Here is a 15301-nt window from a genome sequence, read left to right on the forward strand (position 1 = left end):
AGAGAGAGAGAGAGAGAGAGAGAGAGAGAGAGAAAGAATCCCAAACAGGTTCCACACTGTCAGCACAGAGCCCCATGCGGGGCTTGAACCCACAAAGCTGTGAAATGATCCAAGCCGAAATCAAGAGTCAGACGCTCAATCAACAGCCAACTGGGTGCCCCAAACTAAATTCTTTACGTAAACTTATTTAATGCTCTGAATGGCCCCTTGAGGTAGAAACATTTACCATCCACATTTTACAGGTGAGGAAACTGACGCCCAGAGAGGTGAAGTGATAAACCCAACGTCACACAGCTAGCAAGCAGCTGAACTTTGAATCCAGGCCTTGTGGCCCCGGTTCTTCACCACAAGGTGATAATGCTTCATATGTAAGAACAGGAATGATGCCCCAGGCCAGGTGGGCAAAGAAAGTCTTCATTTTATGAGAAGTGTGTGTGTCATGCTTATTGCCTTGCCAGAGCTCACTGGAGGAGAGATAGCCAACAGACCAAAGCTGGGTCGGACCCCTGTTCCAGGATGGAAACAGCCAGTCAAGTCTTCAACTGTGGCTGGGACCTGGACACCCCATTTAGGGAGGAGCCTGGGGACACCCTGATGCCTGGAGAAGCCTAGAAAGGGAAGGAACCAAAGAGAATGTAGAGGCAGAGGTGGGAAATGGAGAGGGGAGACTGGCTGGGCCCCAGGTCTGCTGATCACAACACCAGCAGACAATGCCTGTCCCAAGCTCTAGGATGCATCTCAGAATTCTAGGCTTGGCTGGATCGGACACAGGCCCCTGTATTTTCAACCCAAAGAACCCAGGCCAAGAACTTCCTACCTGGCTCCCTCTCTAAGCTCATCTTCTGCCATTCTCACCTTCGCTTCCCTCATAGCCCTCTGGCCACAGGGCCTCCTGGTACTTCTTAGAATGCACTCTGTAAGCTCCTGCCTCAGGGCCTTTGTGTTTACTATGCTGTCTGGAATGTTCTTTCCCAGATGTTTCCATGGCTGGCTCCTCATATCCAGGTCTTGATCAAAGTCATCTCTTCAGAGGTCTGCCCTGATCACCTCTGCTAAAACAGTAGCTTGTGCCACTCTCCAGCCTTCCCCCTGGTCGGTTTTCTTCACAGCACATCTCACTACCTAACATCACATTATTTATGTTTGTTTAGAGTCCAGTTCCCCGCGAGAATGTCAGGGCCAGAGGTGTGGGGACTGTGTCTATCCTGGGCCCCGCTGTGGCCCTAGCATTTGTGTGCCATCTCGTAGGTGTTCAGGAAATACCTAAGTGATGATATCTGCCTACACACACTTTTATACATCTCCTGGAACCTTTATCCCCGCCCTCAGGAACACAGAAAAGGGGACAAGGAAAGAAACAATGACTAACCTTTGTTTGAGTGGTTACTATGTGCCAACCACAGTTCCAAGCACTTTGCAGGGATCATTTATTCCTCACGAGAACCTAGGGTAGGAGCCATTATTACTCCAGAAGAGGAAGCTGAGGTTCATCTTAATCACAGAGAGGTTAAGTTACTTGCCCAAGGACACCCAGCCAAGAAAAGGCAAAGCTGCAAAGCTTAGCACTCTGATGTCAGGCCTCACGACACACAGGTGGGCAACCAGTTCTACTGATCCAGCAACAGAGCTCCAGATCTTCTTGCTGAGCTCCCCATAGCCCCACTGGTAGACCTCCGTCTTCTTCTTTTCTTTTTTTCTTCATCTCAATCAAGGCCCCAGAATGTTGTCCACTGCTGCATGTACTCAAGTTGTCACCCTTGACGTCGGCTTTTTCCCTGGTTGGGCTCAGCCATGGGGGACAGATGAGTCCTTCACTGACATGGCCACACACTGGCCACCGTGGACTTCTCAGGAACTCAGAAAAATTCTGGGCCCTGCCTAACTGGGCCCCTATCAAGGGCGGTCCTGCAGGATAAAACATCTGAGGCACCCACACCTGCCTGTGACCTCCACTGGCATTTATCATCATTGTGGAAGCCCCGGCTGGGCAGTGAGGCAGGGGGCAGGCCTAACACAGTCAGCTGCAGCAGAGGGGCCATCAAGACGACAATCACTCATGGACAAAAGGAAAGTTTGCCAAGGAACTGCAGGAAAAGCCGCTGAAAATACGTTAGCAATAAGGCAGCCAGTTATTGACTAAATCCACTCTATTCCAAACCAGACTCTGCCTCATCCAAGTTGCTAGACAGTAAGCAAGGTCACCTCTCTGTGCTTCAGTTTCATCACTGTGAAGTGGGTATTACCAACCTGCTTCACTGAGTTATGGCAGGGGCTGAAGGTGAACAATAAAACACTCAGACCAGGACCAGGCTTGTACTAAGCTTTTCAAGTCAGTGGGAAAGGACAGATGATTCAATCAATACTGCAAGAGATAACTGATTAACTATTGGCAGGGCATAGGTTTAAGATCTTTATCCCACCTAACACCAGAAAAAAAAAAAAATTCCAGATGTTGGATGTGAACAATGAAGCTATACATGTGATTCTTTGTCTTCTTCTTTTATTTTGAGAGAGAGTGCAGTGGGGGAGAAGTGGGGGGGGGGAGAGGGGGAGAGGGAGAGAGGGAGAGAGAGAGAGAGAGACAGAATCCTAAGCAAGCTCTACGCTCAACCACAGAGCCAGACATGGGGCTTGATCTCATGACCCTGAGATCATGACCTGAACCGAAATCAAGATTTGGACGCCTAAGCAACTGAGCCACCTAAGCGCCCCTATACATGTGACTTTTGATCTTAGGGTTTTGAATTTAAGCCCCACGGTGAGTGTAGAGATTACTTAAAATCTTAAAAAAAAAAAAAAAAAAAAAAGAAAAAAGAAAAAGAAAGAAACTATAAAGTAGGAAGAAAATACAGTATTTATCTCATCTTAAATTAAAGGCCAAAGCATAAAAGCAAACAACAACATTAACAAAAAAAAAACCTCAGTGTGATATTTAGTAACATTATAAAATTAAAAGGTAAACAACTCACTGGGGATGTAAATCTGCAACCTGTAACAAATGATCCCTACCTTCAGTAATATAAAGATACCTTACAAATCAATAAGAAATAAAAACTACCCCCTAGAAAAACAGGCAACAAACAAGGAAATACCTATGGTTAATAAACAAGTCAGCAACAAATATCGCAAGTCTTTAAACATATTTATACACTTTGTATCAGTAATTGCAACTCCAGAACTTTGTCTAATAAAAATCTAAGGAGAAAACAAAGGTTTTTGTCTGTGAGATGTTCAGAGTTACAATATGGAAGGTGGAAGTGAGCAGTATGTCCAGTAACAGGGCACTGACAGGATGGAACACTATGAAGTCATCAAAAAGAGCGTGGCTGACCTTGACCCACTGCCACAGTAGGCTTTTCAAGGCAGACCGTTAAAGGAAAGTGCCGTCTGTAGAACAATATACCTAGAGAGTATGTTTGTACAACAAACAACTATAGGCATCCGTATGTGTAATAAAAATAGCTAACATGTGAGGGCTTATCACATGCCAGGTGCCACTCTTAACTTTTTTACCTATATTAGCATGATGAATCCTTACAAGCCCAGACATTAGGACCATCACCACCATTTCACACATGAGGAAACTGTGGCACAGAATGATTAAGTAAAGGCCCAAATCAGTACATGACAAAGCTGGGGTTTGAACCGAAGAACTGTGGCCCCAGAGCCCAGGCTCTTAAACACCATCTACTGCATGCACAGCAAGAAGAGCGCATTTAATGTCACCCTGGGCAGGCGAGAGACACTTGGGGGAGGGCCAGGTGCCAGGGACATGAGAGGAACAAGGAAATGCCATGCTTTGCTTTACATACTGCTCCACTGCTTGAAATGTTTACAATCGGCATTTGGTTGATGTAAGTTTTAAATCAATAAAAAAAAAAAAAAAAAAAAGATCAATATGAACTTTCTGCCAAGCGACCTAAATGCAAGAAGGAGTAGGAGATGATCAGCATCCATCAGTGCCACTGACAGGGGAGCACCAAGCAGGACCAAAGTCAGCACCTCCTTTCACCTGCTCCACGTGCAGATGGAGGGTGGGCTCACACCTGTCTCCCAGAAGATGCCAAGGAAAGCCATGTGGCTGGCTGAGGTATCACACAGGACACACACCCTGTGGGGGGTGAGCTCCCTTTACATGTGGATCGCTGGAGGAGGAGATAAGAAGAGTTTGATGGGCAAGGAGGCTTTCAGCCCAATCAGTTAAGCAGGCTCAGGAGCTCCAAGTCCGGGGCCTATATACACCTTATCTGGCCCAAGTGTCAAGTTACGTATGTGTCGGCACCCAGAAAGTCCCTGTTTTCTGCCCTGTAATAAATACTGTAATAAAAGGCACGACAGGATCTAGGTTAGTGGGGATGGTGGAAGGGCCACCGATGTGGACTTGATCCCTTCCTGGTTTCATAAATGTAGGACATCAGCTCCTCCTGGGCACAGGCTGTGTCAACATCATGAATTAACAGCTGTGGCTGGAGTGAGAGAAAGGGGAGTAAGGTCAGACTGTGGGTCAGGCCACCGAGGTTCCAAACCAGACCCAAGTAGCTGAGTGACAAGGATCAAGGGCTTCGCTTCTCTGGGCCTCAGTTTCTTCATCTGCGAAATGGGGAGTAAGAGTCTACCGTAAAGAGGGTTACAGGAGACGTGTGTGAGTAGGACACCCCAGCCCAAGTTAAAGGGGGCCGGGGACTGTCATTACTGCCATCCATCCAAACCTGCAGCCCAAAGCCTGAAACCCTGGACAATCTACTCCCCTCCCCATGCTCTGACCAATCCCTTAGCAACTTGTCAGGCCATGCACTTCTGTCAAGCACCAATGCCACTCTGCAGGCCAGGCACCTCTCCTCCCTCCAGGGAAGGCTGCCTCCCTCCTTGTTCCATTGCCACTCCTTCAGAGGCAATGACAGCAAGGACACTCAGAATAAACACCAAACCCTCTCCCTGGCTCCCACTCCTGCCCACCCTTCCACCTCCTTCTCTACAAGGCTCCAGCTACACCACTGTTCTGCTGTTCCTCCATCCACCAAACTCCTTCCTGCCTCAACACTTATGCATTTGCTGTTCCTTCTGCCAGGACCCCTTCCTGCAGATCTTTCGAGAGGCTGGCACCTTCGTACCATTACGGTCTCAGCTGCTATCACTACCCGGCAAAGCTCTCCCCCAGCCTCCCACAGCCCTCTCCGCCTTCCAGGTGGCTCTCTCATCAGTCTGCTTCATCACTTCACAGCATGATTCGGCCCCACTTGAAATACCTTATTAATTTGTTTACTACTTTCTCTTCTGTGTCCTTCATGTGAACCAAAACCCCAGGAGGACAGGCCTTCTCAGGTTCTGACCCGAGCACTGGGAACACATGTGATGCTCAATGAATATTTGCCAAAGGCACAAGTCAGTGACTGAATGAATTAATGAATTCTACATCATTCTACATCAAATCTCTGCCCTTCCCCCCCACCCCCCCCCCCAGGGAGTAAATGTGTTGTAATCTCCAGAAGAAAAGAAAGCCCTTAGGTAGTGTGCAATATAATGCGTAACTGATCCCAAGGCATCCAAATGATTTCATGCGTGCTAGTGCTCTAAAGAATTTATGACCCAGACAACAGTGCCTGGGGTCAGAGCGTGCCCCTGGCCAGGCTACTAGAAGGAGAGCCTCTCCGTGGAGCAGAGCCAGTTTTTGTTCTTTTGTCTAGGAAGAGAGTTTCAGATCAGAAGAAATCCAAATGCTCAAAAACCTCTTGCCCCAAGCATAAAGGCTTAATCCCCTGGCATGGAATAAGAACTCTCTAGAGGTTGTAGGTTTGAAAAATTCATGGCCAGGGAAAGAGAACAAAAAATGGAAATGTCAACAACGGCCTAGAGTCATCTCTCCCTGGTTACGGTGGGTGACACACACGAACACAGGGCCCCACCTGGTCAAAGGTAAGGCCCGAAGCAGCTGCGCCTGAACAGTAAGATGTCTGTGGCGGTTCATCTGTTTATTCCCAAATCCAAGATGAGGTGTGCCAGTGGTAGAGGCCCGTACACATCAAATGAATGGATGCAAAAACAAAGAGGATTTGGATCACCGAAGGAAAAATCCGCAGATCAGAAGCCACCAGCCCAGTCGTTCAATACTCATTTCTAATGTAAACAAAAGTTCAAAAGAGTCAGTACCCGCAGGGTAACTAAATAATAGATGAGAAAGGTTGCTCTCTAAAGGAATACTCCAGCTAATAAGTGAAGAGGAGGACAGAATTACAAGTGTCACAATTTCTGCAAACCCTAAGTAAAATCACAGGTGTCAGAAATGGTTATTTACGGCCATTAACTACAGGACGTCACTGAAAGAGAACACAGGCTTTACCCACCTGCTGAGGATAGAACACACAACAGCCAGGAGAATGCTCTGCCATCCCTACCCAGAACACACACCAATATGCGTGTGTGTGCACATCTCACACCTGAATCTGATCCAGTCTCCAAACCCAACCACCCATTTGCAGGAAGCACAGGGACAGAAGAACTTGTTAGCCACCACCACAGAAATACAACCCCAGACACAGACTGTGGGAGATCTACAGGGCAAACTACGTGGCTTTTCTCAACAAATAAACTATCCAAGAAAAAAGGGGGGAAAAACGGGGATGGCGGGGGGACCCACAGATTAAATGACACTTAACAAGCATGTGAACCAAATCCCACAGTGGACCTTGATTGGAACAAATCAATTCTAAGACTTTTATGAGAGGATCTGAAATGTACTGGATGCTAGATGATGTCAAGCAATTACTGTTAGTTACCTTAAGCATGACCATGATATTGTCACTGTGTCCTTAAAAATCTTATCTTTCATAGATAAAAACTGAACTATTTAACTATAAAATAATCCCGTGGGGGTGGGCAGCAGCCTATACAAATAAACCCAGAGTGGTCATGAGCTAAGAAGAGCTGAAGCTATTATTGACTTTTCTCAGTGTCTAGAGGTGATTAAACCGAGAGGGTGGCTGAGAAAGCGGCTCGTGATTACTTTCACCGCCAAGGGCTAATGATCAGATGACATCTTCCTCCTGCAGCTCCGTGTCAGTCTGGGTAAAGCCAAAGTCCTTACTGTGGCCCCAAGGACCCACACAATCGGCCCCCATCACCCCTCTCATTCCCTCCCCTGGCCACCGCCCCATCTCTCCCTCACTCACCACTCTCCAGCCCTGCAGGCACTCTGAAGTTCCTCAAGCATGCCAGGCACCTTCTCACCTCAGAACCTCTCACTGGCCCTTATTTCACCCGAATGCTCTTCCCCCAGATACCCACATGGCTCTGCGACTCCCTCTCTTCACCTCTGCTCCAATGTCATCTTCTGAAAGAGGCCTTCCCTAACCCCACTCTCTCAAACAGCACCAAAAGCCTTCAAAATTTAATTAAATAGGGCACTTGGCTGGCTCAGTAGGAGGAGCATGTGTAGAGATTACTTAAATAACCTTAAAACATGTTTTGAAAAGGGGCACCTGGGTGGCTCAGTTGAGTATCCAACTCTTGATTTCAGCTCAGGTCACGATCTCATGCTTCATAGGTTCGAGCCCCACATCGAGCTCTGTGCTGACAGCTCAGAGCCTGGAGCCTGCTTCAGATTCTGTGACTCCCTCTCTCTGCCCCTCTCCCGCTTGCCCTGTCTCTCAAAAATAAATAAACATTAAAAAAATTGGGGAGTGGGGCGCCTGGGTGGCTCAGTCAGTTAAGCAGCCGACTTTGGCTCAGGTCATGATCTCGCGGTCCGTGAGTTCGAGCCCCACGTTGGGCTCTGTGCTGACAGCTCAGAGCCTGGAGCCCGTTTCAGATTCTGCGTCTCCCTCTCTCTGACCCTCCCCCGTTCATGCTCTGTCTCTCCCTGTCTCAAAGATAAATAAAACGTTAAAAAAAACAAATTTTTTTTAAATAAAAAAATTGGGGGGAGATTTAATTAAATAGCATCACATGCTACTTATTCTCATTGCATGTACCCACCTTCATCTTTTTTCACACCGATTATCTCTTTTGGACTTACTATATATGTCTTTCTTTACTATCTGTCTTCCCTTTTATAATGTAAGCTCCATGAGGGTGGAAATTTCATTTGTTTTGTTCACTACAGTCGTCCCAGCTCCCAAAACAGCATCTGTACAAAAAAGGTGCTCGATTAATATTTGTGTAATAAATCAAAGAACCAAAGCGACATGACCTTCAGGTACCATCCTAGTGCCTGGCAGCTCCTTTAAGAGCCATTTTTAGGGAGGGGAACCTGGGTGGATCAGTTGGTTAAGCACCAATTTCAACTCAGGTCATGATCTTGCAGTTCATGGGTTGAAGCCCTGCGTCCAGGTCTGTGCTGACAGTTTGGAGCCTGGAGCCTGCTTCAGATTCTGTCTCCCGCTCTCTCTGCCCCTCCCCCACTTGTGCTCTCTCAAAAATAAACGTTAAAAAACTAAAAAAAAAAAAAAAAAAAAAAAGAGCCATTTTTAAGGAACACTTCAGAACTAGTAAAGCCTCTGGCTGCCTAATCCAATGTTTAGTCTCCCCTTTTAACTTAGCAGAATCTGATCTTTAAAGACTTTATTTTTAAGTAATGTCTACATCCAACGTGGGGCTTGAACTCACAACCCTGAGACCAAGAGTGCCATGTTCCACTGACTGAGCCAGGCCAGGTGCCCCCAGAATCTGATGTTTAGCTAAGGACAAGGGCATGTGAAATAAAGACATTTCCCAGACTCCTTGCAACTATGTATTGTACCCTAAGTTCTGAGCAAGAGTCTATATAAGTAGAATTATCGTGTGCAACTTCCATTAGGTCTTTTTTTTTTTTTTTTTAGTTTATTTATTTTTGAGAGAGAGACAGAGAGAGCAAGTGGGGGGAGGGGCAGAAAGAGAGGGAGACAGAATCCTAAGCAGGCTCCTCACTGTCAGTGCAGAGCCTTATGCAGGGCTTGAACTCACAAACTGTGAGATGATAACCTGAACCGAAATCAAGAGTCAGACACTTAACTGACTGAGCCATCCAGGCGCCCCTCCATTAAGTCTTTTTAAAAAGACAGGGGTGCCCATCTTCATTCCTTCCTTCCTGCTGGCTGGGATGCAATGGCTGGAGCTTGAGCAGCCACACTGAATCATGAGATGGCAGGACAAGAATGATAGATCCAAGAGGAAGAAGGAGCCTGCATCCACAATAAGAATGTAGCCCTGGCCTGCTTATATCACTGGGCTCCTTTATGTAATAGAGAAAGAAACTTCTATCTTGCTTAGACCATTGTATTGTTTTATATATGGTTTTCTATTATATGCAATTGAACCTAATCCTGATACACTTGGGATCAAAAGACCATTCAGAGTGAGTGGAACAAATCCTATATCTATACAAATGTATAAAAACGTCCATAAATTGAGAACTATTCCAAAGAAGAATCACTGTGAGCATGCAGATACACAAAGAGCTATCATGGAGCTGGGGAGAGGGTAAACGGGTGGCAACAACTAAGGAAATAATGACATGAGAACCACATTTTCAATTAGGTTAAATAGGCTGCTGCCTCAGGATTAGTAACCAGAGCACAGCTGACTCTTAAACAACACAGGTCTGAACTATGCAGGTCCATTTACATAGTTCATACAGTATTATAAATGTATTTTCTCTTCCTTATGATTTTCTCAAAAACATTTTCTTTTCTCCAGTTTACTTCAAGGATATAGTACATAATATGTATAACATACAAAATACATGTTAATTGTTGACACTATCAGTAAGGCTTCTGGTCAACAGTACAATTAGCAGTTAAGCTTCTAGGGAGTCAAAAGTTATATATAGATTTTCAACTATGTGGGTAGGTATGTGCCCTTAACTCCCACACTGTTTAAGGGTCGAGCGTATATAAGGAACACCTACAGGGGCACCAGGGTGGCTTAGTCAGTTCAGCGTTCAACTCATGATTTCTGCTCAGTTCATGATCTCAGGGTTGTGAGATCGAGCCCCCCTGTGTTGGGCTCTAAGCTGGGCATGGAACCTGCTTAAGATTCTCTCTCTCATTCTCTCTCTCTCTCTCTCCCTACCTCTGTCCCTCCCCTGCTCATGCAAGCTCTCTCTCTGGGGAAAAAAAAAAAGAACACCTACAAATCAATACTACAATGCCACAAAGTGATGAGCAAGTTTTATCCAGAAGAAGAAAGATAAAAGATATTCTGCCTTATCAGTCTTCAGAGGAGTATAATCAAAACCACAATGAGATTTCATTTCATATCTGGCAAAAAATAAAAAAGTTTTACCAAACCAAGCCCTTGGTGGCAACGTTCAGAGACCAGTCTGACAGTATTTGGCGAAGTCAAAGATGCTCACATCCTATGATCCGCCAATCTCGTGCCTAATAACACCTAAAAGAAATTCATGTCAATACATGCTAGGAAACATGTGTAACAACATTCACAGTAGCCCATGAATCACAAAAAATCTAGAAACTAATGAAATGTTCATTGGCATGCAAATGACTAACATAAAAATGTGGTACATTCAGCCAGTGGAATATTATATAGCAGCAAAAAAACCAGAATGAACTACAGCTATACAAAAATAGTCTGGATCACTCTTAGATTCACAATACTATGGGAAAAATGCAAGTCCCACCAAATGATATACAGTACAGTATCATTTGCATAAAGTTCAAAAATAGTTCTTTTTAAGACAAAGAATGATAAATAAAAAACTCAAAATGGTGGTCACCTCTGGGACAGGAGGCAGGGTATGGAATGGGAAGTACCACACAGGTTCATGTGTTATTAAAATGTCCTAATTCCTGGGCATTAAATTCCTTGGACATTAAAATGTCCTAATAGCCTACTGTTAATTATAACAGACAATTTTGCATGAGCCAAAAAACACCAGTGTTTCATGCACCAAGGATTCCGATTAATCTGATTTTGCGTGCCCAAAGGCCATCTTTAAAAAAATGGAATAGGGGTGCCTGGGTGGCGTAGTCGGTTAAGCGTCCGACTTCAGCCGGGTCACGATCTCGCGGTCCGTGAGTTGGAGCCCCGCGTCAGGCTCTGGGCTGATGGCTCAGAGCCTGGAGCCTGTTTCCGATTCTGTGTCTCCCTCTCTCTCTGCCCCTCCCCCGTTCATGCTCTGTCTCTCTCTGTCCCCAAAATAAATAAACGTTGAAAAAAAAATGGAATATATTTAGAAAGAGGTGAGAGAGCATGTACACCAAGTTACTGACATATGGGACCAATGAGGCAGGAGATGGGAGCGGAGGGGATGAAGTAGTAGGTGGTTTCTGCTTCATGTTTTGTTCTGCCATCACTTAAATATTCATTTCAACAAGAAATGTTTCCTATAACGAACTCACACAATACCGCGCAGTGGTTCACGGACTCCGGAGCCAGACCACCAGAGATCACGCGTCGACTGCACTACTTCCTGGCTGCGGTAAGTAGGCAGGTAGGTTATTTAACTTCTCTGTGCCTCTGTTTCTGTATCAGAAAAGGAAGGGTGATCACAGTGCCTACTTCATGGGGCCACTGTGAAGACTGAATGGGTTGGTTCACAGCTCCTCTACACAAGGGAAGCCCTTAATGAGACTGGTTATTATGATTCTCACTAGTCTAACTTCTAACATGTACATGGAGGACAGCCATGAGCTGAGCAATGATCTAGTGAAGGCCTACAAATGATCCTGGTCAGTTTAACCCCCAGCTGTGCTCCTTCCCTCATACTTGCAGCCTCTGTAAGAAGTCTGGTGCACTGCTCATCCCAAGTACTTACTGAACAGATGATAAACGAATACAAGATGCCACCTCACCACTTCTCTAGCTGTCTGAACAGACCCCTTCTAGATGCCTCCTCTCATGTCCATTCTCCCTTCTTCAATACTGACCCTTCATTTAGGGTGGTGGTTAAGTCCAAATTTAAAAACTGCATTTCCATGACTTCCCCGTAGCTAGGGGTGGTCACGTCATGGAGTTCTCTAGCCAAAGTGACACAAGCAGAAGTCAGCTAAAGATTTCAGGGAAGGCTTTGATGTCCTACAATAGAGGTACTGTCTCCCTTCCTTAAGAGTTTTGCTGCTTCCTGCCTGTGACAAGGATGTGGGGCTGGAGGTGGAACAGCCTTCTTCTCTCTACAAGGCTAAGGGCAGCAGCAGTGCAGATAAAGAAGAGCCTGGGACACTGGAGAGATGGTAAGCTGCAGCATCACCTTTCCCTGCTAACCTCTGCACCTCTCCTTACGTGAGAAAACGAAGGCTGTCGTAGTCTCTGAAGATGACCCCAGTGGGCACATCTCTCGGAACTCAAGTCTTCCACTGTCCCTCCCACACTGAATCTGGGCTGACCCACTTTAGCCAACAGAATGAGGCTGAAAGTGAGCTGGGCCAGTTCTGGACTATGCCTTATGAAGGCTCATCAGAAGCCCTGAGCTGCCATGTTTTAAGTCCAGCTACTGGCTGGCGAGGCCACATGGAAGAAGAGATCCTGAGACTACAGAGAGAGGGGCCCAGCCATCTCCAAGGCACAACGTGGCCAAAATATCTTGAGTGCTCCAGCTCCATCTACCCTTTGTCTGCTGCAGCGTAAGAAACTCCGGTCAAGCCCAGGAGAAGAGCCATCCGCATGAGCCTCAGTAAAGCAGAGTCTGTCATTTTAAGGCATTTAAGTTTTAGGGTGCCTTGTTATGTAGAAATAGAGAACTAGAATAAACCTCTATCTGGGCACACCACTGTACAAGTTTCACAAAGCCAAATATATCCCATAATTAAAGTGCCACCTAAAAAGGAAATGTGCCCATCGATCAAAGATCCCAACAAAATCTCTTGCATATTGATAACAAAGATCCTTAAAATGAAAAAAAATATGAACCTTCTGTTATTTTGTTAACGAGTACTCATTAAACACAACTAACCCGTATTAAGGGTGATGAATCTATTACTTACTTTTATAATTAAAAAGCATTTAAAGTAGAAAGTTCAACACTGTGCTGGACCTGGTGAGAACCCTCAGAAAACACATCTTCTATCTGGGCAAGAGGTATCATTATACTAATACTACTTCATATTCATTTTCAAAGGCTTAGAGCTTAAGTTAACAAGGTGGCTAAGCAGGTTGGACGCCTGCAAACTAATTAAAGAAGGCTATCAATAAAAATAATAATTTGAAAAAAAAAACAGAAACAAAGGGAATGCACATCAGTGATGATCTAGCCAAATTAATTATGGCACACCCACATCACCATGTGTTTCACACATCTTTTGCTATCAAAAAGAGCAAATCTGAGTGCTACCTGAGAATCTGGAGGCATATCTATATGGTTTTGCCATGTTAGAAAAACAAAATGCAGGGCACCTGGGTGGCTCAGTTGGTTAAGCATCCAACTTTGGCTCAGGTCATGATCTTACAGTTCGTGGGCTCCTGCCCCACACTCGGCTCTGTGCTGACAGCTAAGACCCTGGAGCCTGCTTTGGATTCTGTGTGTGTGTGTGTGTGTGTGTGTGTGTGTGTGTGTGTGTGTGTGTGTGTGTGTCTGCCCCTCCCTTGCATTCTCTCCCTCCCTCTCTCCCTCTCCCCCCCTCTCAAAAATAAAATATTTTTTAAAAAGCAAAATGCAAGAAAATGAAGGTAATATTATCCCTTGTAGGATTCTATTTCTCTCCACAGGATTATATAACCATGGGAGAAAAGGTAGAAAGATACGCACATAAGTACTTGATTGTTACTATGGGTGAAGGACTTGGGAGGATGCTGACATGGGGGTGGGGCAGAGAGAAGTCCACAAACTAGGGACAGAAAAAAATTGAAGAGGAGCTTGGAGTTAATTCATGATCATCACCCCCATGTAGCGAGTGCTCTCTATGCACCAGATACAGTGCTTGACTAGGTCACCTGATCTCACCTGAACTTCTCATCTAATGTGGGAATTATTAATTATTCCCATTTTCCAGATCAGGAAACAGAGGCCCGGAGAAGGTAAGCACTGTGCCCAGAGTGCGGGCAGTGCTGGGACTTGAGCATGGAGAGCCACGGTCTCTCAGGAAGGGCACTGAAACTGCACCACTGCCCCTGGGGCTCAAAGGGCACAGTTAACTGCTGGAGGAGCAGTTCCTTGGACACCTGGCACATTCAGGCCCAAAGGTGTGGCAGTGCATGATGCAGCCGGCAGTCCATCAGCACCTCGGTGCCTCGGTGTCTCATCCCATCCGGAGAAATCTGAGAGGGCCACTGACCTCGCTCCGCAGAGCCTGGGGAAGCCCCGCCCAGGACACTTTTACAGAACCAACTGCTGACACCAGGAGCCAGAGCACTGACCACGAGGTGGGATCAGCCACGACACACTCTCTGAGTTCGCCATTTAATTACAATGCGTTCAGCCCCTGAACGAGAATTACCGCCTGTTAAAGCAGGGAAGACCAATAAACCATGCCTGGCCAGTTAATTCTGATTTCCAAGGCATTCCCTGACCTTACTGCAGGAACACTGAACAGGACCTGGCGATTAAGTGGGCTCTCCAGACACACGCAGGTGTGTGCACGTGCGGGCAGTGTCTTAGACAAAGCTTTCCCCACCCGATTTAACCTGCTCGCAGCCTCAACTCTCACCAGGGCCAAGGCTGTCTGATCCCGGCCACACGAATCCAGGCTGCCGGGATGAGCCACTGGCAGGGCCCGGATTCTCCAGACTGCAGGGGATGAGGGACAGGAAGCCAGAGGCCCTGATGCCTCAGGCAGGCCTGATGAGAATCAAAGGGAGGGTGTGGGAATGCCACCTCCCCCACAGCTGCAGGTCTGGGGGCATTCTAACTCAAACCCCAAATGGGGACAGTCATCCATCCTCGGACAATGTTGCACCTGATATCATAAATTTATTCATAAAATAATTTATCCCACACCTACCACATGCCAGGAACTGCTCTACAAGAATAGAGACCGAAGTCCCTGCCCTTTTATGGAGCCTACAGGTGGGGGGGAGGAGCAGATAATAAACAAGTATGTCAAGTAGTAATAAATGCCATGAAGAAAAATAAAGCACAGTGAAGGACTAAGAGTGGTGGAGAAAGTGCTACTTAATAGGGACAGAGGCCCCACGGAGAGGGTGACATCTGAGCAGAGACCTGAAAGGGGGTGGGGAGTCTTGGGGAGACTGGGGGAAGTGTTCCAGGCCAAGGGAACAGCCAGGGCAAAGGCCCTGAGGGAGGAACAGAAGGAGGCCTGAGCAGCTGGAGTGCAGCCAGCAGTTGAGAAGTCAAAGATAAGGCCAGGGAATTTGGGGGGCAGGGGCACAGGGATAGCTGACACTGAGGACGACTCCCTGCCCAGGCTGTGAGCAC

General features: G+C 46.4%; 1 protein-coding gene across 5 annotated transcripts in view; it reads right to left on the reverse strand.

The window, feature by feature from the left end:
* SIPA1L3 (signal induced proliferation associated 1 like 3) overlaps positions 1-15301 on the reverse strand; it is a 237928-nt gene that overhangs the window by 207777 nt on the left and 14850 nt on the right. The gene's annotated exons all lie outside the window — the stretch shown is intronic.

Source organism: Leopardus geoffroyi, chromosome E2, assembly GCF_018350155.1.
Source record: "Leopardus geoffroyi isolate Oge1 chromosome E2, O.geoffroyi_Oge1_pat1.0, whole genome shotgun sequence".
NCBI classification, from domain to species: domain Eukaryota; kingdom Metazoa; phylum Chordata; class Mammalia; order Carnivora; family Felidae; genus Leopardus; species Leopardus geoffroyi.